Raw genomic sequence first — 24,909 nt, 5'->3', positions numbered from 1 at the left:
ACTATGTGCCAGGCTCTGCTTAGCACTAGGGATTCAGTAATGGAACAAACAAGTCCACAAATGATAGACAAGATCAGTTGAACTGGTATCATTACCATTTGCTCTGAAGCAAATGAAATAGAATGATGGGGGCACTCATTTAGTTTGGGTGATCAGACAAGACTTCTATGACAATTGACAAGAACAGAGGGTATCTTAGGCAAAGGGGACAGCTAATATAAAAGCCCTGAGGAGGGAACCGTCTGGTGAGCTCAGGAACAGAAAGGTCAGGGTGGCTGCAGCAAAGTGGGCCACAGGAAGAATGATAGGAGATGAAGTCAGAGGATGCAACACACATTAGGGCCTAATAACCCAGAGCAAAGGGTTTAAGTCTACTCTGTGATGGGGACATATGAAGGGTTTTAAAGAGGGAAGTAACAAGATGCTATTTGTGTTTTTTAAAAAGATCACTCTGGCTGCTGCGTGGAGAATAAACTCTGGAAGGCATGAGTAGATAGGGGGAGAGGCCTTGGATTAGGATGGTAGGAGTGGATGGTAGGTGATGAAGCTGCAGGGACAGTCTCAAAAAGCTCAATATGAAAGTGACTTCCTCCCTTCTTCCTCCCTTCCCCAAAGGACAAAATTTACCATAGAGAAAGAACAAATGCATTTATGTGGCTCCAAGGGACAGGGCTCGGCTCAACAAGTTCACATACATTATTTTATTTGAACCCCACCATTCCAATTCCAGGAGGTAAAGGCCTCACCTCAGTTGCAGCTATTGGTGGAGGTTTGGGTCACTTCTCAAATTCTCTCCATTCTACAGCTCAGCTTTACCCACTTATTGCAGATCCCTACAGAAACACTAGAATTGTTTTTCTCCTTACCATAAACAAAACAGCATTGGCAATAAGGGCTGAAGATAAGAGTCTACTGGTAGCATCTCTGAAATAGCTGATAGGGAAGTGGGGGAAGCTGGCTGGTTTATTTGGGGACTTCAGGGTCATAAGAAAATCCAATGTTTGACAGGCAGACCCAGGCTTTTTGGTCTCTGGGAACTTGGCAATGACACATTCAGATGTGTGATGACTTCCTTTTCTGGCTCCGTACAGCAAGCATGCGCCTCATCTACCATCTGTCTCCTCTCTCCATATCTCTATCTCCGTCTCCCTACCATCCTCCTTCTCCCCTGCCAACACACTTTGATTACCTGGGCACTAGCTGACCTGGAAGAGTGCCTGGCTCTTTACAAAAACCCTCTCCTCATAACCTTTTACCCTATTATGTTCCTGAATCCTTCTACATTCTACTCCCAACCAACTTTTTGAAGAAAATGATGTAAAAGTTCAGACACAGTCCCCTTCCTCCAGTTTTGTTTTCTAAGGGAGACCTGATTCATCCAGACTCATTGCTGAATAAGAGACTTCCTTCTTCCTCTTGCCCTCGCTACCTCAGTTTGGTGGTGTAACTGGATGGGTACTATAAGGGGTGACTGCTCCAAGGGTCATGCTGGAGAGGGGCTCAGAATGTGCACTGTGTGGCCTCCTCCCCAAGATGGGAATACATCTTTGCTCCAGCAGCCCAAAGTCAGGAGGCTTGGGCTGCTGTTTTCTTCTGTGTTTATCAAAATTCCTTAGTATAGGCTTCTGGACTCCCTTGGTTTCTTAATAGCTATTGGCTGACTGGAGACTATTCAGTTGCCTGTTTACCTGGGCTTAGAGAGTGATGTTTCTGTGGTCAGGTTGTGCAAATCTGGAGAGAGGGTATGTAAACAGGACAAGGCTGGTTTCCCAAAGGCCAGGGCCCAGAAATAGTTCCGTGTGCTTCTGACCTATTTCCCCCTCCCTGGACAGAAAGCCACTGAGCAAATGTGCAATAGTAAAACATAACTACAAGTAGCTATATCCTGATGGAGATTGATTTGCTGATGACAACAAACTGCAGCCTTCCACCTGGAAACAAGGCAGGACTGACCTTTCCCCGCACTTTGCTTCCTAGGCATTATAGTGGCCTATGAGCAGAATTTGCCATGCCTTCCATGGAGCGTTCTTTTTCCAAGTCAGGTGAACCCAGCCTGCAGCTCTGAGTCAATGGAGTTTCTCAGATAAAGTGCACCCAAAAATGTTATTTTTCAAGCACGAGTAAAGACACTTGTTTTAATCCTATACCCCTTTCACGTACTATAGAGAAAGAGGGTGACTCAGTGTTGAATAGATCTGGGTGGGATTTCCACATCTATGGACAAGCTGTGGCTCTGGGCCAGTTTCTACATCTCTACAATGGAGTTAAATCCTTTCCTTGCAGGGCTGGTGTGACAGGAACATGCCAGCTTCTTCACCAAGCCTGGTCCTATGAAGGGGTGCCTCAGTACATACTGGTTTCTCTTTCCTCTTACTCCCCTCCTGCCCCCGTGATAGTCATCCTTCTATTTTGCCATTAACCTGCTCAAGAAAGGATTTTGTCCCCATCTGCGTTTTCTCTGCAAGAATGTGTCTGCCTCTAAGAATGGAGAGTAAACCCACAGTATACAAGGGACTGTGGAGGCTAATTCACAAGAGTTCAGAAATTCCGACAGAGCTGCACAAGGATGATGCAGAAATAAGAGTGGTAACTCAGAAACCACTGACAGTCTATCAGCCCGGTTTCACAGAACTGGCAGCCCACTGGCCTCTGCCTTCTCTGTCTCCTACTCTCCTTATCTTTCCCTGAAAAGCAAATCTAGTGATTGGCAAAAACAAAACCAAGGATGGAGGAGAGGAGCTGGCTAGTCTGTGTTATTTTATGAAGCCATTCATCTCTGCCAGATTTAGGTTTACCAGGAAAGTAGGTTGAAATAGACGTGTGCCTGCTTTGTTCTAACCCCATTCTTCTCTGGATAGTGGTACCAATTGGTATCCTGGGCTTAGAATGAGAGAAATGTCTGTGCCAGGCATCACAGTAAACATTTCACACAGATAAGCATGTTATATTTACACAAGCCTCTGAAGTACATACCATTATTATCATTCCCATTCTTCAGATGAAGAAATTAAGGCAGAGAGCTGTGGAGTAGCTTGTCTGTGGCCTCATAACTACAGGGTGGGAGAACACCAGGATTTGAACTCAAGCTGTCTGGCCACCCCCACCCTACCTGCTACCAACCTTCTGTGCCCTCTCAGTTCTCCCCGCCCATCATGTTCTTTGCAGTCAGGACCCCAGCTTTAGGTGCCCAAAGCTTTCTGTGGTCCTGGTCCCTTCACTTGTGCTAAGGAGCCAATTAACTAACTCATTGAGCCATCCCGTGCCAATGGGGAAAGGCTGGAGGAAACCCCACCCCCATCCCACACATACTCTGGACAGCCCTCACTCCTACCCCAGGAGCAAACGCCGCCTCATCCTGGACATCTTCCTTGATTTTGCCCTGAGGTCTATACCACTTTATACCTCTCTTGGGACCTTTACCTCCTTCCAGTAATTACTTGTGTCTGTACAAGACCTCATATTCTCCAAAGACCTTTCCCATCCACCTCGTCCATCTTCTTCCCAGGCCTTTGAACCTCCTCCTGTAACTGGGATGGCATTGAGCGTGGTGGTTCAGCACCCGGGCTCTGGAATCCAGTCTGCAGCATCCTCGCTCCACCACTTGCTAGCTGTGTGCCGCTGGGCAAGGTACTTGCTCAACTTCTCCACATCTCAGTTTCCATCTCTGTGAAACTGGGATAATAATAATGTCACCGTCATCTGGTCGGAGGGTTGAATGAGATGAACACACAAGCACACACAGCACCCAAAGTCAGTAAGTGCTGGCTGTTGTTATCATCTCACTAAATCTTCTCCCAAAACTCCTGTAGGAATAAACCTCTCCACCACCCTCCCACACACACTCTGGTTCTTGTCATCAGTGAAAATGAGTCTGAACCAGATGACCTTTAAGCTTTCTTCCAGCTCCGTCAAGCTCTGATTGTACCATGAATCACAGTTATTATGGGCACATTTTAACTATGCCATAGCAATCTCCTGAAGGCCCAGCCCTTAACACAGGACTTTGTATACAGTTGGCTGTCCTGCCAGGGTGATGTTAGCACCTAACAATAGTTCTTGCCTCATCCACGCATTGGGATGAACAAATGAGAAAATTCCTATATAGCATTTAGTCCAGTGCCTGGCACTGAGTAAGCCCCTAATAAGTCATAGTTTCTATTATTATCCCATCTGATACCGATAAGATTCCCAAACATGGTCATTAAAAGCAAAGGAGCCACAGTGGGTGTGGACTTATCCTAGTGCTGATCCTGTGAGACCTTGAGCAAGTTAATTCGCCACCCCGTGCCTCAATTTCTTCCTCTGTAATATGGATGTGATTATGAGTAACTTCCTAATAAGGTTGTTGTGAGTTAATAGAAGGGCACTTAGAATTGTGCCGGGCATCTGCTTTGTATATGTAAGTGCTTTTTGTCATCATTTACAGATGTCAGTGGCACCAAGGGACGTCCCCAAGCAGTAGTGGAGTTGGGATCCAAACCTAAGCTTGACTGATTCCAGAGCCTCAGTGCTAATATTAGGAGATGTTGCTGCCCTGTGCGATCCCCATGCATTTCAGCAGGAGCCTCCGTGTCCACTCCTGTCAGTTGTCTTCCCTGGCAAAGGAGTTTTTATAATGGCGATTTCAGGATGGGAGGGGAGTGAGTCAGCACCAGAGATACCTAAGGATGCCCTCAAATCATACCACAGGAGAAGCAGCCTTCTCCTCACCTGCGTCCGGTCAAATCACTTTAGCATTCCATCAGGACCTGGCCCAGAAGCCCAGAAACATGACAACACCCACGCCTGCCATCTAGCCTGGAAGCTGCAGCGAAACCCTCAGCACTCACGCTGATGTCATATTTGAGGCGAGTCCTAGCTCTTCCATGGAGACAGGCCCTGGCCTTGAGGCCATTTCCCATTTCTGAGGCATGATTCACTCAGCAGACAAGACTAGACAGACTCGTTCATACCTACCAGAGGAAGGAGAGCTGGGTGGTGGATCCAGGGGGAGAAGAAAAACAAGCAGGGGTTAGGGCTGGCAGGACTCTCACTACTGGGCTGCAGGGGCGGAGCGGGCAGGCAGAGCGCCTGACTTAGGAGCCATGCCCAACATGGCCACCCACTCAGCCATTTATCTTCCTTGTAGTCAAATGTATTGATTTAAACAGGAATCCATCTGTGCTTCTAAAGCCCCAGAAATGCACTTACATCTCACATTTGTGTAGCACAATGATTTTCAAAGCAGTTTCCCACAAATAATTTTAATTTGGGTTACTTTTTAAATATTTGCGTCTCTTATTAACAAAGCAACACATGCTTATGAGGAATGCTGGGACAATATTTCAAATGTTGATTTTAAATGTATATAGAATTATACCACTAGCAACAAGATTTTCACTAAATTTCCCACTAGTCTTTTTTCTAAGCCCATAGACATATATAGTTCATGAAACAAAATTGGAGCCATACCACACAAAGAGTTCTGTATCTTTTTTTCTTTTCATTTAACATAAAGTCGTGGACATTTTTCAATGTTACCAAACATTCTGCTACAGCAATTCGTAATGGCTGCATTTATCAGAATAGATGTGTTATAATTATGGTGGCCATGCCCTGATTGTTGGACTTTCAAGATGTTTACAAAAATATCACTATTAAAACAACAGTGCCACGAACACCTTTTTACTTGCATTTTTGTCTGTATATCTGATTATGTGCCAATAATAAATTTCTAGTAATGGAATTACTAGCTCACAAGAATTGAATCTTTCTGAATATATCTAGCCAAATTACTTTCCAGAAAATACATCCAGTTTACACTCCCCCGGCAATGTGTTCGAATGTTCTTCTTGCTCTGTTTTGAGCTTGTGAGCCAGTGAGTTAGGTAACAAGATCTCATGTTACAGACGAAGAAAACTGGGCGCAAAGAGATTAAGTAACCAGCTCCAGTTCATACAACTGAGACCCAAGCTCTGGCCTCCTGGAGTTGGTGTCAGGGAACTTCCAGACAAGGAGAGCTCTGAAGAGGTTTCCTGAGTAATGGAGTTGGATAAAACTTTTTTTTTTTGAGATGGAGTCTCACTCTGTCACTGCAACCTCCACCTCCCAGGTTCAAGTGATTCTCCTGCCTCAGCCTACCAAGTAGCTGGGATTACAGACATGTGCCCCTATGTCCAGCTAATTTTTATATTTTTAATAAGTAGAGACAGGCTTTCACTATGTTGGCCAGGCTGGCCTCGAACTCCTGACCTCAGGTGATCCACCTGCCTCAGCCTCCCAAAGTGCTGCGATAACAGGTGTGAGCCATCACGCCTGGCCGCCTTCTATTATTTATTAGAGACATTAGTCTGTAATTTCTCCTTTTTGTAATAACTTTGTTATATTTTGATATCAAAGTTATGCTGGCCTGAAAGGTGAGAAATTTTCCCTTTTTTCTCCTCTAGTATTTTCTTTGAGGGAAGGTTTCTACTTATGGATTAAAGTTTTTAAAACAGATGTAGGTATATGTACATTTTGTACTTTTTCTTTTCTTTTTTTTTCTTTTTTTTTTCTTTTTGAGACGGAGTCTCGCTCTGTTGCCCAGGCTGGAGTGCGGTGGCCAGATCTCGGCTCACTACAAGCTCCGCCTTCCGGGTTTACGCCATTCTCCTGCCTCAGCCTCCCGAGTAGCTGGGACTACAGGCGCCCGCCACCTCGCCCAGCTAGTTTTTTTGCATTTTTTAGTAGAGACGGGGTTTCACCATGTTAACCGGGATGGTCTGGATCTCCTGACCTCGTGATCCGCCCGCCTCGGCCTCCCAAAGTGCTGGGATTACAGGCTTGAGCCACCGTGCCCGGCCACATTTTGTACTTTTTCTTATGTTTGTTTTGGTAAATTGGGTTTCTCAAAGAATTGATTCACCTCCTTCAAATTTTCAAATTTATTAGCATACATTTTTTATAATGTCTGTTTATCATTTTAATATCTGTAGCATCTGTTTTTATGGCCTGCTTTTTTCATTCCTGATACTGGTAATTCATATTTTCTCTTTGTTTTTCTTAATTGGTCTTACTACTATTTCTCAATTTGTATCTATCTATTTATTTATTTATTTATTTATTTGGATACAGGGTCGCACTCTGTCACTCAAGCTTGAATACAGTGAAATGATCACAGCTCACTGCAGCCTTAGCCTTGGCTCAAGTGATCCTCCCGCCTCAGCCTCTCATAGTGCTAGGAGTACACGCATGAGTCACTGTGCCTGGCCTATCAATTTTTTTAACCTTTTCAAAGAATGAATGTTTGGATTTATTTTCCATATTGCAAATTTTTTTCTATTTCACAAATTTTTGCTCTTTATTACTTCTTTGCTTTTTCTTTATTTGGTCCTAATTTGATTGCCCTTCTTTTAGATTCCTGATTTTCAATTCTTAGTTTTGTTTTGTTTTTGTTTTTTCTTTTTTTGAGACAGAGTCTCGCTCTGTCACCCAGGCTGGAGTGCAGTCATGACATCTTGGCTCACTGCAACCTCCTCCTCACAGGTTCAAGCGATTCTCCTGCCTCAGCCTCTCAAGTAACTGGGATTACAGGTGCACTACCACGCCCAGCTGATTTTTGTATTTTTAGTAAAGACAGGGTTTCACCATGCTGGCCAGGCTGTTCTCAAATTCCTAACCTCTAGTGATCCACCTGCCTCAGCCTCCCAAAGTGCTGGGATTACAGGCGTGAGCCACCTTGCCCAGCCAATTCTTAGTCTTTTTTTTTTTTTTTTTTTTTCATTTCTAATATATACATTTAAAGCCGTACATTTTCCTCTAATCACTGTCTGGCTGACATCCTACAGTTTATAAAATAAAATTATATATGTTTATTACAAGAATCAAATTAAGAAATTGTATCAGCTTCTCTGACATACTTATTTACACAGCAAATATAACATACCAAGATGATGCAAACCTTTCAAATACGTCAAGCTACAGTTTTCTTTGCCTTTTTTTCTTAGTTTAAAATATATTGTTGTTCTTCCACCTTATCTTTGTTTTCATAAGTGGTTTTTCTCTTATCCTGCCTTTTAATTTTGCTAGGTTTGGTGATGTAGGAAATCAAAAAAGAATTTAGACAAGAACAAATGAAGTTATGATCTGAATATTTTTGAAGCAATAGATTTAAATTTGAGAACTTTTACTTGTAATGATCCTGCAAGTTTTGGTTTGTTGTGTTTTCATTATTATTCAGTTCAAAATATTTTCTAAATCTCATGTGATTTTTTTATTCATAAGTTATTTAGAAGTCCTACCAAATCTCAAAGCAGTTGGGGGTTGTATTATTAGCTACATATGATAGATGTTTGGCTTAATTCCACAGTCGAAGAACACAATCTGTAGGATTTCATTCCTTTGATATTTGTTAAGGTTTGATTATGTCTCAGCATGTGGTGTATCTGGGGGAAATGTTCAATGCGCACTTGAGAAGAATGTGCTTTCTGCACTTGTTTATAATATCTAAAACAAAAGAGTGATTATCTTCTAGGTTATATAAAAACTCGTGCAAATCAATAAAAAAAAAAAAAGCCACAGGAAACCCTATAGAAAAAAAATAGCATCAGAAAAGAACAAGTTATTCACAGAAGCAAAAGCCCAAAATAGAAGAGATACTCAAATTTATTAGTAATCAGAGGAATGCAATCACAAGATACCACTTTTTATACATGGACGTCAGAATGGCAAAAATTAGATAGGCAAAACCAAATGTTAGTGTTTATCACAGAGAACTCACAAAGGTTTTTAGGAGGAAATGTACAAGGACCTTCCTCATGGCTTTATCTGAGTGGTGGGGAAGTGAGGGCAACCTAGGTATTCATTATCACAAATGGAGAAGAACCTTATGATGGCTGCTCACCCTGGCAAGATTGGTTAGTGGCTCAATCTATCTCCTTTTCTTCCAAGACACACAAATAGACTACATTTTCCAGTCTTCATTGCAGTTAGGCACAGCCATTTGACTGAGGTCTAGTCAAAGAATATGAATGGAAATGATGTTGCTATTCCAGGCCCATGAAAACCTCTCACACAAGATATTTATGCCTTTCACCTTCTGCCAGTGCAATGCAGGTGGATGTGACCATCTTAGAAGCCGTGTTAAAGAAGGCAGAGCCACAAGATAGATGCAGCCAGGTTCTCTAAATCACCACTGGGGAGAAACCTACACACCAATGAGGAATACCCATTTTTTGGATTTCAAGAGCAAGAAATAAACTTCACTTGTGTTCAGCATTATGTGCTTTTGGGTTTGTTTATTACAGCAACTAGTGTCGCTGCAACTAATATGTAGTACACTACGAAAATACAATGCTGGAGAAAGAAGTGATGGAATAGATATGCATAAAACACCATTGATGGGCCTCACAAACATAGGGTTAAGTGCAAAAGTGGGGAAACAGAATGAGATTTATAACTAGATTCTATTCATTAAATAGCATATACAAACAACATAATAATACATGTTTTCTAAGGATACATGCAATGTATGTATTTAAGGATGTATAACAAATGCTTTAGAATGGGTATATATGGGCCAGGTGCGGTGGCTCATACCTGTAATCCCAGCACTTTGAGAGACTGAGGCAGATGGATCACCTGAGGTTGGGAGTTCAAGACCAGCCTGGCCAACATGCTGAAACCCTGTCTCTACTACAAATACAAAAAATTAGCCAGGCGTAGAGGTGGGCGCCTGTAAACCCAACTAATCAGGAGGCTGAGGCAGCAGCATCACTTGAACCTGGGAGCCAGTTGTTGCAGTAAGCCATGATCATGCCACTGCACTCTCCAGCCTGGGAGAGAGAGCAATGTATGGTAGGAATCAGAGAAGAAGGGAGAAAAAAGAAAAATTTCAAGAGAACAATTAGTACTAACCTGTGAGGACAATAAACTATGAACTGAGAAATGCGATTAATTAATTTTCTCCACCTGATGACCTGAGTACAATTTTGAAAAATACAACAAATAATTTAAGAATTGAATAGAACCAGCAAACAAGTGTATGAAAATAATCTGAACATTTTTAGGAATCAAACAAATATAAATCCATATAACAATAAGATAACAGTTGCAACAGCAAATTAGAAGTATTTTTTACAATATTAATATCCAGTGTTACAGAGAGTTTGGTAAAATAGGACTCCTCATATTTGGCTGAAAGGTGTGGAAATTGGTAAAATTATTTAGGAAAGCGATTGATCGCTTCTCAGCCTTTTGGCTAAGATCAAGTGTAGGAAAGCAATTGATAATATTTATGAAGGTTCTAGAAAGGTTTATACCTTTTGTCTCAGTGATTCAATTTCTTGGAATCTAGCTAATGATATAACCTCAACAATCTCAATAATAGAACCATCAAAATAGTTTTTATAAAGATTGTATAATATAATGTGAAAATTATTGTGATGCACTATTAAGTTTTTAAAAAGAAGAAAATAAAAGCATTTATTATAAGTAATAATATCTATTTGGCTACAAATATGTAAAAATAAACAAACCCCACATTCAGGAGTATAAGATTTATGCCCTACCCACAGTGAAGTCACAGTATAGAAAGGACAGACAGCAAAAATAGGTCTCCACTTTTATGAGACAGGAGATTTCAGACTAAGAAGTTGGTACTGTTGACTGAGGACTAAGACCACTTGGGTCAACATGACACAAGTCTTCTAGGAAATTCTTGCCCAGGAAGATAACGTGGTAAACCAACATTTATTGTTTGCTTCAAGAAATTAACATATTGGGGAAAACAGTTTGCTCATCTGGCCAAAGAACTCTCCTGTCAGGATAACAGACTGCTCAAATAGGCAAAAAGCTCACGTATATGACAGTTTATTTATCAAGGCTTGCATGGAGACCTCTACTTCTCTGTGTCTGCTAATCCTAACTCTTCTAAATGTTATAAACTGTGTGTAATTCCCATCAGTTTCTTTCTTTGTAAGACCATCTTAAACTATTTGAGCCCAGACCCCCAAATCCTACAAATATCCTTTCTCGAAATCTCCCTCTGACATACTACTAATTCTCTATCGAGGTAGTGTTCCTCCTTTCTGCAGTAAGGCTAACACAACTTATGCCCTACCCGCTTACTTTAAAAGTAAGTATTAAAATAAGTATTCAGACTTACTTTGCTTGATCAACAGGTTTTTCTCTTACCCAGGAGGTGGAGGTTGCAGTGAGCCGGGATCGTGACACTGCACTCCAGCCTGGGGGACCCTGTCTCAAAAAAAAAAATTAAATTAAATTAAAATGTTAAAGACCTAAGTAAATGGAGGGATAGTTAACATGTATACTTTGGAAGACACAATATTGTAAAAATGTCAATTCTTCCCAAATTATTCGTTGGGTTCAATGCAATGTCACTCAAAATCCTATTTTTTTTTCTTTTGGTAGAAGTAAAAAAGCTCAGTAGAATTTATATGGAAATTACAAAGAATGAAGAAGAGCAAAGACAATCTTGAGAAGGAAGAAGAACATAGAGGATATACACTATTGAGAGAAAATATTTATGTTATATATAATTTATTTATATAATATTTAATAATATAAATATTTATTTTATATGTGTGTGTTGTGTATCCAACAAAGGACTCGGATCCAAAATATATAAAGAACTCCGACAAATCACTATGAAAAAGACTGCCAAGGGGGAAAATGAACAAGAGACTTGTACAATCACTTTACCAAAGAGTATATTCAAATGCTCAATAGGCATATTTAAAAAAAGAGTTTAATATTATTAGTCATCAGGGAAGTACACATTAAGACAATGCTGAGATACCGATGTCCACTTGCTGGAGTGTCTAACTTTAAAAAACTGATCATAACAATTCTCATACATTGCTGGTGGGAATAGAAATTGATTCGGCTACTTTGGAAAAGCGGTGCCCACCGGTGAAAAAGATGCATACTCTACTATCCAGCAAGTCTTCTCCTATGTATATACCCAACAGAAATGAGTGCATATGTATACCAAAAAGCATATACTAGGGTGTTTATAGCAGCCCTGTTGGTAATAGTCCCAAACTGGAAAAACTCAAATGTCCATGACCAGTAGAATGGATAAGTTGTTGCTATATTCATACATCAGAATGTTCTACTATTATGTATTTGTATACATCAAAAAGAGAATGAATGCCCTTTACATGCAACAACATGATGAATGTCCAGACATCATCTTGAGCAGAATAAGCCAGACACAAAACAGTCACTACTGTACTGATTCCATTTATATAAAGTTCAAAAGAAGGCAAGAGAGTTTACCTTTTGTGGGGAGTATTGACTGCTTGACTGGAAGGAGATAAGGAAGAAGCTTCTAGCATTCTGGAAATGTTTTCTGTTTTTGTTTTTGTTTTGTTTTGTTTTGTTTTGTTTTTAAAGACCAGATCTCTGTCTGTCACCTAGGCTGGAATGCAATGGCATGTTCACAGCTCACTGCAGCCTCAAACTCCTGAGTTCAAGTGATCCTCCAGCCTCAACCTCCCAAGTAGCTGGGATTACAGATAAACACCACTACACCCAGCTCTATTCTTTTTTTTTTTTTCCCCTGCAGACACCACAGTGATTTACAACTCTGTTCTTGACTTAGGGTGTTGGTTCCATGGGGACAACTCATTGTTGAAATCCATCAAGTTTAGTATACTTAATGTTTACGCACTTTACTATATGTAATTATACATCAACAAAATGTTTACCAAAAAATCCAATAAGTAAACCTTTTCTTTCATATTTAGGGATGTTCACTTACTGATCATTCATTGTGCTGTGCATTTCCCACCCATATGCAATACTTGAATAATTAAATTTCTTTTTAAAATATATCTTTCTGTTGATCCTGCTAGCTAGTGGCCTTTTTCCCCTTCTTTTTTAAATATCAAAATGCCTAAAGAGAGCTGTCTGGATTCATTGTTTCCAATTACTCTCCTCTCGGTCACTCCTTTTTTTTGGAAGTGAATTTTTTTTTTTTTAATTTGGAAAGGTTCAAACATATACAAAAGAAGAGAAAACTGTAGAGTACACGTCACCCAGATTTGACAATCATAAACTCATAGTCAGTCATGGTTCATCAGTCATGGGAGAGTGCACACACACTCCCATTCTATTATTTTGAAGCAAATCCCAGACATTGCATTATTTCATTAATAATTATTTTAGTCTATGTCTTTCAATAATATATAACCAAAATATCATCATATATAAGCAAAATATCTTCCAAAATACCTATTCAGTGTTCCAAAATACCATCATTATATCTACAAAATTAACAACAATTCCTTAATATTTGTAAATATTCAATCAGGGTTCAAATTTCTGTCTCATAAATGATAGCTTGTGCTATACATTTTTTAAAAAATCTATCATATTGTTAAAGATCAAAAAGTTTGAAAACATACAGTGTCGGTCAAACTGTGTAAAGTGATTTAACCTCTATGGAGAGCAATTTGGTAATATTTATTAAATTATAAAATGCATATTGCCTTTGACCTAGCAGTTTTACTTTAAAAAAATTTGTCCTGTGGATACATTCATACATGTGAAAAGTGGGTTATGGGGTAAGGTGGGCCATGCCTGTAATCCCAGCACTTTGAGATCACTCCAGTTAAGGAACCTGAGACCAGCCTGAGCAACATGATGAAATGCCATCTCTTCAAAACGTACAAAAATTAGTCAGGCATGATGGTGAGTGCCTGTAGTCCCAGCTAGTTGAGAGGCTGAGGTAGGAGGATTGCTTGAGCCTGGGAGGTGGAGGTTGCAGGGAACCAAGGTCTCTCCAACCTGAGAGACAGAAATTAAAACTTTTTTCTTTTTTTCTTTTTTTGAGATGGAGTCTCGCTCTGTCGCCCAGGCTGGAGTGCAGTGGCCGGATCTCAGCTCACTGCAAGCTCCGCGTCCCGGGTTTACGCCATTCTCCTGCCTCAGCCTCCCGAGTAGCTGGGACTACAGGTGCCCGCCACCTCGCCCGGCTAGTTTTTTGTATTTTTTTTTAGTAGAGATGGGGTTTCACCATGTTAGCCAGGATGGTCTCAATCTCCTGACCTCGTGATTCACCCGTCTCGGCCTCCCAAAGTGCTGGGGTATTACAGGCTTGAGCCACCACGCCCGGCCTAAAACTTTTTTCAACCATTTAAAAATGAAAAATTATTCTTAACCTTCAGGTCAGAAAAAAACAAGTGGTGGATCAGATTTGGCCCCTGGGTTGTAGTTTGCTAATCCCTGATTTAGGGTAACTACTCACAAGATATTTGTAAAGTAAAAGAAAACAAAAGATTGGAAAGCACCGAAATTTCTATCAAAAGAGGATAAACAAATTTTAAAACTTTCAAACAAAGGAACATTGAATAGTTATGTAAAAGAATGGGTTAGTTCTGTGTTGGTAGTGAAAGGGAGGAATCTCCATACTGAGGGGTTGTGGAACAAAAGGGAAAAAAATACAGTAGGTACATGATACTGCAATATTTTATAATTATATGAAAATATTGTTAAACTAAATATAAATATATGTGTTCATAGATGCACAGAATTTGTCAGTACAAATATAGAACAAATTGATAGCAGGAGTGACTTCTGGGGAAAGAAGTTAGGTGCTAGAAGACAGGGATGTGAGGAAGACTTAAGGTTTTTTGGTGTCTTCGTTTTGTGTTTTTTAAAATATATGTATAGACAGCAATATTTTATTGAATGGGACTGCTCCTTGCAGACCAGTGCTAACTCATAGGCAGTGAACCCCAAGTCAGCCTCTCAGTTTTTACTCTATATTCTTGTGTACTCCTTTTCAGGCTTCTTTTTGTAGTACAATGCCTATAACATAAAATTTACCATTGTAATCATTAGAAGTATCCCATTCAGTGACATTCAGTACATTTACAATGTTATGTCATTATCACAATTATCTAGCTCCACAACATTTTCATCACCCCAAACAGAAACCCTGTACTCATAAAGCAGTCACTCCTCTGCCCCCCAGCCACTGGAAACCATTAATCTGCTTTATGTCTCTATGATTTGTCTATTCTGTATATTGCATATAAATGGAATCATACATTGTGTGGTCTTTTGTGTCTGGCTTCATTTAGCAAAATATTTTCAAGGTTTTTAAGGTTCATCCATGTTGTATCCTGCATCAGTAGTTCATTACTTTTGGTAGCTAAATAATATTCCATTGTATGGCTATACCACACTTTGCTGATCCATTCATCTATTGATGAACATTTGGGTTCTTTCTACCTCTTAGCTATTGCAAATAAAGTTGCTATGAACATTTGTGTACAAGTTTTTGTTTGAGCTCGTTATTATTTTTGTTATATACCAAGGAGCAGCATTGGTAGGTCACGTGGAAATTTTATGTTTAACTTGTGGAAAGCGACTGGGCACAGTGGCTCACCCCTGTAATGCCAGCACTTTGGGAGGCCAAGGCGGGTGGATCGCTTGCGGTCAGGAGTTCAAAACCAGTCTGGCCAACATGGTGAAACCCCCTCTCTACTAAAAATACAAAAATTAGCCAGGCATGGTGGCACACATCTGTAATCCCAGCTACTTAGGAGGCTGAGGCAGGAGAATCGCTTGAATCTGGGAGGTGGAGGTTGCAGTGAGCCAAGATTGTGCCACTGCACTCCAGCCTGGACAACAGAGCAAGACTTCGTCTCAAAAAAAAAAAAAAACCTTGTGGAAAGCCACCAAACTGCTATATATGTGTGACTTTTAAATTGTATATAGAAGCCCCCCTTATCCTTGAGGGACGTGTTTCAAAATCCTCAGTGGATGCTTGAAACCTTGGATAGTACTGAACCCTATGTATAGTATGTTTGTTCATCTCAAAACAAAGATGGGTACCCAGGAGTTGGTACTTGAGCCCAGGAGTTGGAGAGTGGCCTGGGCAACATGGCAAAACAGGCTGGTAGCACATACAACATGAATACTCTGGACAAAGGGATGATTCACATCCCAGACAGAGAAAGCAGGACAGTAAGAGATTTCTTCATCCTACTCAGAATGGCACAAAATTTAAACTTATGAATTGTTTATTTCTGGAACTTTCCATTTCATATTTTCAGATGGCAGTTGACTGCAGGTAACCAAAACCACAGAAAGTGAAATCACAGATAATGGGGGACTACTGTACTGTGTGCATGTCCTACCTATTCAATAATAAATTTTAGAATATCTCTCTTTGAATTTTAGAACAATCTTTCTTTCTTTGAAGATTAAGGCCAGGTGTGGTGGCTCACGCCTGTAATCCCAACACTCTGGGAGGCCGAGGCAGGAGGGCTGCTTGAGCCCAGGAGTTGGAGAGTGGCCTGGGCAACATGGCAAAACTTTGTCTCTACAAAAAATACAAAAAATTAGCCAGGCATGGTGGCGTGTGCCTGTAGTCCCAGCTACTTGGGAAGCTGACATGGGAGGATCGCTTGAACTCAGGAGGTCGAGGTTGCAGTGAGCCATGATCACACCACTGCACTCCAGGCTAGGCAACAGAGTGAGATCCTGCCTTAAAAAAAAAAAAAGATTAAAAAGTACATTAAATGGTGATATGCAAGTTATGACTTTTACAATCTAGTTTACCATCTAGTATGGGGTCTAACATTACTATGCTATTATATGTTATGTCTCTGTGTCTGACTCCTTGGGATATAATATGTACAAATAATTTCATCATGTTTCATTAAAGAAGTTAACTGGATATGTAGTTGACATGTAATAAAGTTATAGAATGAAACTTTTTTGAAAAACAGTACAAATGTTTCTCAACTTAGGATGGGACTATGTTTCAATAAACCCATTGTAAGTTGAAAATATGCAAGTTGAAAATGCATTTAATACACCTAACCTACTGAACATCGGTGATGGCTATTGAAGACTACCCTGAAGCATGGGGTTCAGGGTTTGAGGTTTTGGGGAGTCTTCTGGTAGGGTTAGTGATGGAGGTAGGGTTGGTTTTATGAGTTTTAGATTTTGATGGATTAGTGGTGGTGGTTAATTTTAATAATATAGGGAGTTGGGTGGTTTTTGACGGAGAGGGACCAGGGTTAATTTGAGGGGATTCTATTGGTGCGGGTGCTTTGTATGATTATGGGCATAGCTTAGCCTAGCCTACTTTAACCATGCTCAGAATACTGACATTAGCCTACAGTTGCACACAATCATCTGGCAACACAGTCTACTGTAGAGTATCAGGTGTCTACCCTCATGATCGAGTGGCTGCCTGGGAGCTGTGGCTCACTGATGCTGCCCAGCATGGGAGAGTGTCCTACCACATATGCCAGTACCATAGCCTGGGAAAAGAGCAGAACTTAAAACCTGAAGTACAGTTTCTACTGAATGTGCACTGCTTTTGTACTATTATAAAGTGGAAAAATCCCAGGTCAAGCTATCATAAGTCAGGAACCGTCTGTATTTATCACCATGTTTATGCCACATGAAGCAAGCCTTATTTTAGAAACAAACTGCATTAGCAGATAACATAGCATAGTGGTTGCATGCTCTGACTTGAAACAGACCTGTATTCAAATTTGGATTCTGCCACTTCCTACTTGTGTGACTTCATGCATATATTTTAACTACTTTGTCTCTACTTCCTCAATGATAATGAGGAAATAGAGCAAGTATTTTATAATCCATGCAAAACATTGTACTCAATAGATGTTTAAAAGACTTTTTGTGGGGGCCGGGCATGGTGGCTCATGCCTGTAATCCCAACATTTTGGGAGACTGAGGCGGGCAGATAGCTTGAGCCCAGGAATTCGAGGATTAGCCTAGGCAAAATGGCAAAACCCTGTCTCTACAAACAAACAAACAAACAAACAAAAAACCTAGCTGGGTGTGGTGGTAAGCACCTGTAGTCCCAGCTACTCAAGAGGCTGAGGTGAGAGGGTCACCTGAGCCCTGGAGGGCGAGGCTGCATTAAGCTGTAATCCCTCCAGCTGGGCAACAGACTGAGACACTGTCTAAAAAAAAAAAAAAAAAAAGTTTTTTAAGCAGTAGTCACCTTATGTATGGTGACCAGACCAACATAATTCTGGAGAATCTAATGATTTGACAAAGTTGCCCCTCTCCTTCCTGTTATCTCAATAACTGAGGTTCCTGGAGACAGTAGTCAGATTTGCAGAAACTAACATACTTCCCAGGAGGAGAAAGATTAAGATATACTTTCTTTCCTTTTAAAGTCTGTGGTAGATTGAAAAAATTGCCACAAATTTTCTCCATCTATGTACATGAGCCCCTTAACAATGTAACTCTGTAGCTTCTTTCATCAAGAGATGGAATCCATCTGTCCACCCTTTGAGGCTGAGCTTGGCCCTGTGACTTGTGCCGGCCAATGGAACTTGGGGAGTATGACTTTAAAGCAGAGGTATGAAGAGCTCTTGCACACCAGGGCTTCCCCTCTTGTTGCTCTTTGGAGACTGCAGAGTGAGGCACCCAGGGCTGCCTAGTGGAGCCTAAGAGGTCGCCAGAGCAGAGAGTTGGGCTTTACTAGAGTGGGCCAGATGGGTATTGTGAACGGAGACGGGGCAAGGGAGTTCAGGGTGTATCCACAGGAATGACCATAATAGTGGACAATGAAATTTAAGCCGGGAAAGGAGGGAAGCCAGGATATATATATACACACACATACACATACATACACACACACACACATACACACACACACACACATCCAGAGAAAAGGTGGTAAGATCAATTAATTGTAGTTCGTATGGGAATCAAAGGGTTGCTGGACTTGTGGTTCTGGACAACCGAAAAGTAGTGGTCAGAGCCTAGAGTGCTTGAAATTTAGATTATGGAAGCAGGACTGGCTACACAATTTGTGGGCCCAGTGCAAAATGAGGATGCCTTATTCAAAAGGCAAGTACAAGCTTTTACCTAGATTCTAGCCTTCTCTCTCCGGACTTTTTGTGCTTTTTAGATGCTACTTATGAAAATTTCTAAATAAAGAAAAAATACAATTTTAAATTATTAGCATGAATTTTACCATTTATCTTCATATTGAGCAATGTGGAATCACCGAGTTACCCAATTCGTACGTTACGGCTTGTCCCCAGAGGCTGCTCTGACTAGCCCAGAAGAGACAAACAGCACAACAAAGACTCAGGAAGGTTGGAAGCAGGGAAAGAGGATCCTCCCTCCCTCACGCCGCCCCTCCCCCAAGCTCGGAGCCAGAGGCGGGCACGCTCCCTCGGGCACGCGGATACTCTGGGGCCGGCGCAGGCCCTCAGCGACGCCGGGCGCGTGCGTTACGCTGCCTCCAGCCCCTGGGCACCGCTGCCGTGCGCTCCCTGGCGGGGAGAGGCCTGCAGAAGTCAGGCCAGGTGTCTCTCCCCGTGGGCCCGCGGCCCAACCCCATGGCACCAGGCAGCCCCCAGCGGTATTGCGACCTCGGCGTCAGTCGCGCTCAGTCCCTAGATCCAGGTGGGCCGGGGAAGCCCGGGGAAGGGATGCGTGGCCATCACCATACCCCGCCCCACGACACGGCGGGACGCACACCCTGACCCTCCCCAGAGCCGCGCCCAGGACCTTGCCTGGAGGGAAAATGGCAGCCGTTGTTGGGCCGGAGCGGCGAGCGAGAGGCAGGCCCCGGCCAGAGACACTGGGAGTCATCCCTAGGAGGGAGGGAGGCGGGGCGGGCTTGAGCCGAGCCTTCAAGCCCCTGGCGCAGTCTCCATTGTCCTGTGAGACTTCGCTTAGAAAACTCAAATTCAAAGGTAAAAGTAAGGGTTTCAAGGCAATGAGAGCAGAGCATTAAACCAAGGGCGAGGCCCTTCTAAACGTGGGGCCCTGTGCGACTGCACTGCCCACACCCCTGAAGCCAGCCACGTGTGTAGGGATCCGAAGACAGTGTTGTAATAACTAATACTGTGATACACGAGTGCTGTAATACACAAGTACTGTATTGGTAATAACGTATAGATCAGTGCTTCCCAACAGAAATACAATGCGAGCCACATATGTAATTTTAAATTTTCTAGTAACCACATTTTAAAAAGGGAAAAAGGGCCGGGCACCGTAGCTCACACCTGTAATCCTAGCACTTTGGGAGGCAGAGGCAGGCAGATCGCTTGAGGTCGGGAGTTTGTAACCAGCTTGGCCAATGTGGTGAAACCCCGCCTCTACTAAAAATACAAAAAATTAACTGGGTGTGGTGGCGCGTGCCTGTAATCTCAGCTACATGGGAGGCTGAGGCAGGAAAATCAATTGAACCTGGGAGGCAGAGGTTGCAGTGAACCGAGATGGCGCCACTGCACTCCAGCTTGGGAGACAGAGCAAGACTCCGTCTCAAAAAAAAAAAAAGAGGGCAAAGGCTGGGGGCTGTAGCTCATGCCTGTAATTCTAGCACTTTGGGAGGTCGAAGAAGGAGGATCACTTCGGGCCAGGAGTTGGACAACAGACGGGGCAACATAGTGGGACACTGTCTCTACAAAAATTAATTAGCCGGGAGTGGTGGCCTGCACCTGTAGTCCCAGCTACTCTACTGGGGAGGCTGAGGCAGGAGGATCTTTTAAAACTGATAGGTTGAGGTTTCAGTGAGTGCTGACTGCAACTCTGCATTCCAGCCTTGGTGACAGAGGGAGACCCTGACTCCAAAAAAGAAAGAAAAAGTAAAAAGAAACAGGTGAAATGAATTGAAATATTTCATTTAACCAAACATATATAAAATATTATTTTTTTCCCAAGCCAAACTGTATCCAGCTTTATTAAGGATACTGTCCATAAACAATCATGGCATTTCAGGCAGGACATCAGGACATGGGCAGACAATCGTTAACAGTATGCAGCGACTTTCAAACTCCCTTCTTCAATGGACTACCCAAAATCAGAAAGCCACTGTAAAACCCAAATGAAGTCCTCATCTGATGCTCTGAACAGCAAAAGTTTAGAGTGAGGTTGATATTTCACATTTAGCATGTTGTTTAACAATGTTTCACCAGCTGACCCTGACCTTCAGGAAATGAAATGAAAATGACAGAATTTTTCTGAAGATCCACAATCTAGAAACGGAACCACTGCTTTTTCAAGGGGTTCCATCTTAGTGGCATCACTGGAAAGTCCAGATTGCCTGACACACCAGTAGCCAGTTATTGAGGGTCAGGTCCCAACAGGTGTCTGGGCTTAAGGGAGTTAAGTCTATGCTGAAAGGTGGAAAGGGAGAAGAGGACATAAAAACGAATTGGTTTGCCATCCCACAAGGCTTTTGTGCCAAGGGGCCTTGGGTGTCAGAGTCAGGGAATCCCCCCTCCTGGGAGCCAAGAGCAAGTCTCCCAAAACTAGAAGGGAAAGGGGTTTTCCCCACATCAATCCAGCCTCGGAGACATTCTGTTAGTGACACATGCCCCTTCCCCAAAAACCACAATAAAGTGTTCTGTGTGCTAAAAACATAGCTTAAAAAAAGGTAAAACAAAATTCTACATTTTTATAAAACTTGATAAAAAATTGCATTTCGAACTGTACAGTCACCAGAAGTACACAGTTATCAAAAATGCACGCACTTCACTTGGCATCTGCAGCACCTTCAGCTTTCTGTGTCTGATCTGTTTGGGCATCTCCATTTTCTGCAGGGTTATTCCCCTCCTTGGCAGCCTCAGCTTTTCCCTTTTTCTTTTTGGGTACCTTCTCTGCCTTCTTTTCAGGGGACTTTTTAGGTTTGAGCTCTGGCTTTGGGGGAGCAGGCTTAGCAGAAAATCTCGCAGATCGTCTCTGTGGTTCATCCTTCATCTTGGTTCTATCTCCTTTAGCATCACCTTCAGCCTTTCTCTTGGGCACGGTGGTGGTGGCAACGGCGGCAGGACGTGGGATGGCGCTGGGCACGTGGGATGCAGCGGCGTGGGCTTTGATCTGTCCTGGGGTCGTTGTCTTCTCTTCTTCATACTGCTCAAAATATTATCATTTCAACATGTAATCAACATTAAAATTTATTAAGAGACATTTGACCTTTTTTCATACTAAGTCTTCAAACTCCAGTGTGTATTTTATACTTACAGCACATCTTATTTCAAGTGCTCCCTTGCCACATGTGTCTAGTGCTATGGTAGCAGACAGGGCAAGTCTAGAGCGTGAAGCTGCAAGTGGGTGGCTCACACCACCATCCAACTTAAGAACTAGAACATTACCTGCTATGCATCCACCTGTGTGCTCCCTATGCCCCTTTCCTATCATGCCCTCCCTCCTCACCAGAGAATACTGGCTTGAAGTTCATGTCAACCATTTTCTTGATTTTTTAAAAAAATGTAGTTTTATCATAGGCATAGGTATTACCAAAGAAGATACTGTAGAGTTTACCTGTTTGAGATTTATAGAAGTTAGACTTTATGCTGTTTGTGTGTCACCACTGGTGGCATAATATTGGCTGCTAAAAAAGAAGGACCTGCCGACATTTGTCACTATCACATCAATCACGTCATGTCAATAAGCTATTTGGCACCAGACTTTCTGTGAGTGATTTCGATGACTGTTGCATTGCTATTTTAACATTGATTGGTACTAAATTTTAAGTATTACTTTATATATTGCAATAGTGTCATCAGACGTTATTAAACAGTGGTTCTAATGCTAGTGGTGAAAAACACAGCACCGAAACATTAGACATAAAAGTGCAAGGTAGATGTGTCAATTGCCATGAGGGACTGCCTTCCCGCTCCATGTTATTAATTTAGGAATGAATGCCTTGGGAAATATTGGAACATTCTGAGAAATAAAACTCAACATTCAAACAGAGAGACTTCTAAGTTTGCAAAAATAGTTACATAACCAGGCAGAAAGAAAGGAAAAATAAAAACAAAAATCCCGGTCACGTGGCTGCAAGATCCATGCCACAGTGATGTACACCTGAGATGCTGTGGTTGTGCATTTAAACACTCTGAGAACATCAGGCCCTAGTGTATCTGTAGCCCTGTGGGGAAATTAGAATGCTGCTAGAATACTGCCGTTAGGTACGTGTCATTTACACCAGCCTTTCCCATTCAGGACCTATTTCACTGAGGTGCTAGCCTGCCATGTAGTGGCGAAAGAGGGAAACTACAGCTCTCTTAAACTATAGTATTTGATACATCAAAAGAACAAATGCAACATGAAATGAAGACTTAGAAACTCACCATTCAACTTAAGCACTAGAACACTGCCTATTCATGCATCCACCTGTATTCCAATTTCCTGTCTTGCTGTACCTCCTCACCAGAGGTAATACTAGCTTGAATTTCATATTGACTATATGCTTGATTTTTAAAAATATGTAGTTTTATCATAGGCATAGATATCACTAAACAAGATATCGTTTAGTTTACTTGTTTGAGCTTCATACAAGTTTGACTTTATTTAGTTTTCCATAGTGTGCTGTTTTGATACATTATATTTTACCAGGTTGATGTGTGTAGCTATAGTACATGCACTCTGTGAATATACCACTATTTTTCCATTTTCCTATCAGTAGACATTTGATAGGCTCCAATTTTTGGTAAATAGTACTGCAATGAATATTGTTATGCGTGTGCAAGAATTTCCCTGTAATATATACAGTTCAATTGTACAAAATATTGCCAAAGTGTTTATCAAGATTGTTCCAGTTTACACAATATTGGTGGTATAAAAGAGGCTCCACTGATACATGTCTTCACCAGCACTTGATACAAAATTTGTTAATTTTTGCCAACAGAGTTGGAGTAAAATTCTATCTTCTTGTGGCATTTATTTATATTTACCTGATTGTCAATGAGGTTGAGCATCTTTTCATGTTCATGGGTAATTTATGTTTCCTCTTTTGGTAAAGTGCCTATTCATGTATTTTGCTCATCTTCCTACCGGTTTGTCTTTTTCTTATTTTAAGATTCACACAAGGCCAGGCGCAGTGGCTCATGCCTATAATCCCAGCACTTTGGGAGGGCAAGATGGGTGGATCACCTGAGCTTGGGAGTCCGAGACGAGCCTGACCAACATGGAGAAACCCCATCTCTACTAAAAATACAAAATTAGCTGGGCGTGGTGGCGCATGCCTGTACATCCCAGCTACTCGGGAGACTGAGGCAGGAGGATCGCTTGAACCTGGGAGGCAGAGGTTGCGGTGAGCCGAGATCATGCCACTGCACTCTAGCCTGGGCGACAGACCAAGACTCCATCTCAAAAAAAAAAAAATATTCACACAGACACACACACACATACACACACACACACACACACACACTAGATCTTACTTTTTGTCAGTTCTATATGTCACAAATACCTTCTTCCAGTTTTGTGTTTTTGCAGTTAACCTTGCTGGACTCTCTTATTAATTCTAATAATTTGTCTGTACATTCTTTTGAGGTTTTCTATAACGCAATTATATTACCTACAAATAATGACAGTATGATTTTGTCTTACCCTTCACCTTATTGACTAGAAGGAGTGATAGCAGACGTCTTTGCCTTACTCTGTTTTGAGACAGTGTCTCACTCTGTCACCCAGGCTGGAGTGTAGTGGGGTGATCTTGGTTCACTGCAACCTCCAAACCCTGGGCTCAAGCGATTCTCCTGCCTCAGCCTCCCAAGTAGCTGGGATTATAGGTGTGCACCACCATGTCCAGCTAATTTTTGTATTTTCTGTAGAGATGGGTTTTTGCCATTTTGCTTGGCCTGGTCTCAAATTCCTGAGCTCAAGCCATCTGCCCGCCTCCGCCTCCCAAAGTGCTGGGATTACAGGTGTGAGCCACTGCGCCTGACCTTATCTTTGTCTGCTCTTAATGGAACAATGTTTACAGTGATCTACCATTAAGAATGATTAAGATTATAGGCTTTTAGGCGGGCGCCTGTAGTCCCAGCTACTCGGGAGGCTGAGGCAGGAGAATGGCGTAAACCCGGGAGGCAGAGCTTGCAGTGAGCTGAGATCCGGCCACTGCACTCCAGTCCGGGCGACAGAGCGAGACTCCGCCTCAAAAAAAAAAAAAAAAAAAAAAAA

General features: G+C 41.9%; 2 pseudogenes; one reads left to right on the top strand and one right to left on the bottom strand.

Moving 5' to 3' along the window:
• Positions 1-10,196: 10,196 nt before the first annotated feature.
• LOC111548450 lies at positions 10,197-10,317 on the top strand (annotated as a pseudogene).
• Positions 10,318-20,604: 10,287 nt separating this feature from the next.
• LOC111548281 overlaps positions 20,605-24,909 on the bottom strand; it is a 9,465-nt pseudogene continuing 5,160 nt past the window's right edge.

Source organism: Piliocolobus tephrosceles, chromosome 6, assembly GCF_002776525.5.
Source record: "Piliocolobus tephrosceles isolate RC106 chromosome 6, ASM277652v3, whole genome shotgun sequence".
NCBI classification, from domain to species: domain Eukaryota; kingdom Metazoa; phylum Chordata; class Mammalia; order Primates; family Cercopithecidae; genus Piliocolobus; species Piliocolobus tephrosceles.
This window is presented reverse-complemented; position numbering and strand designations above follow the sequence as displayed.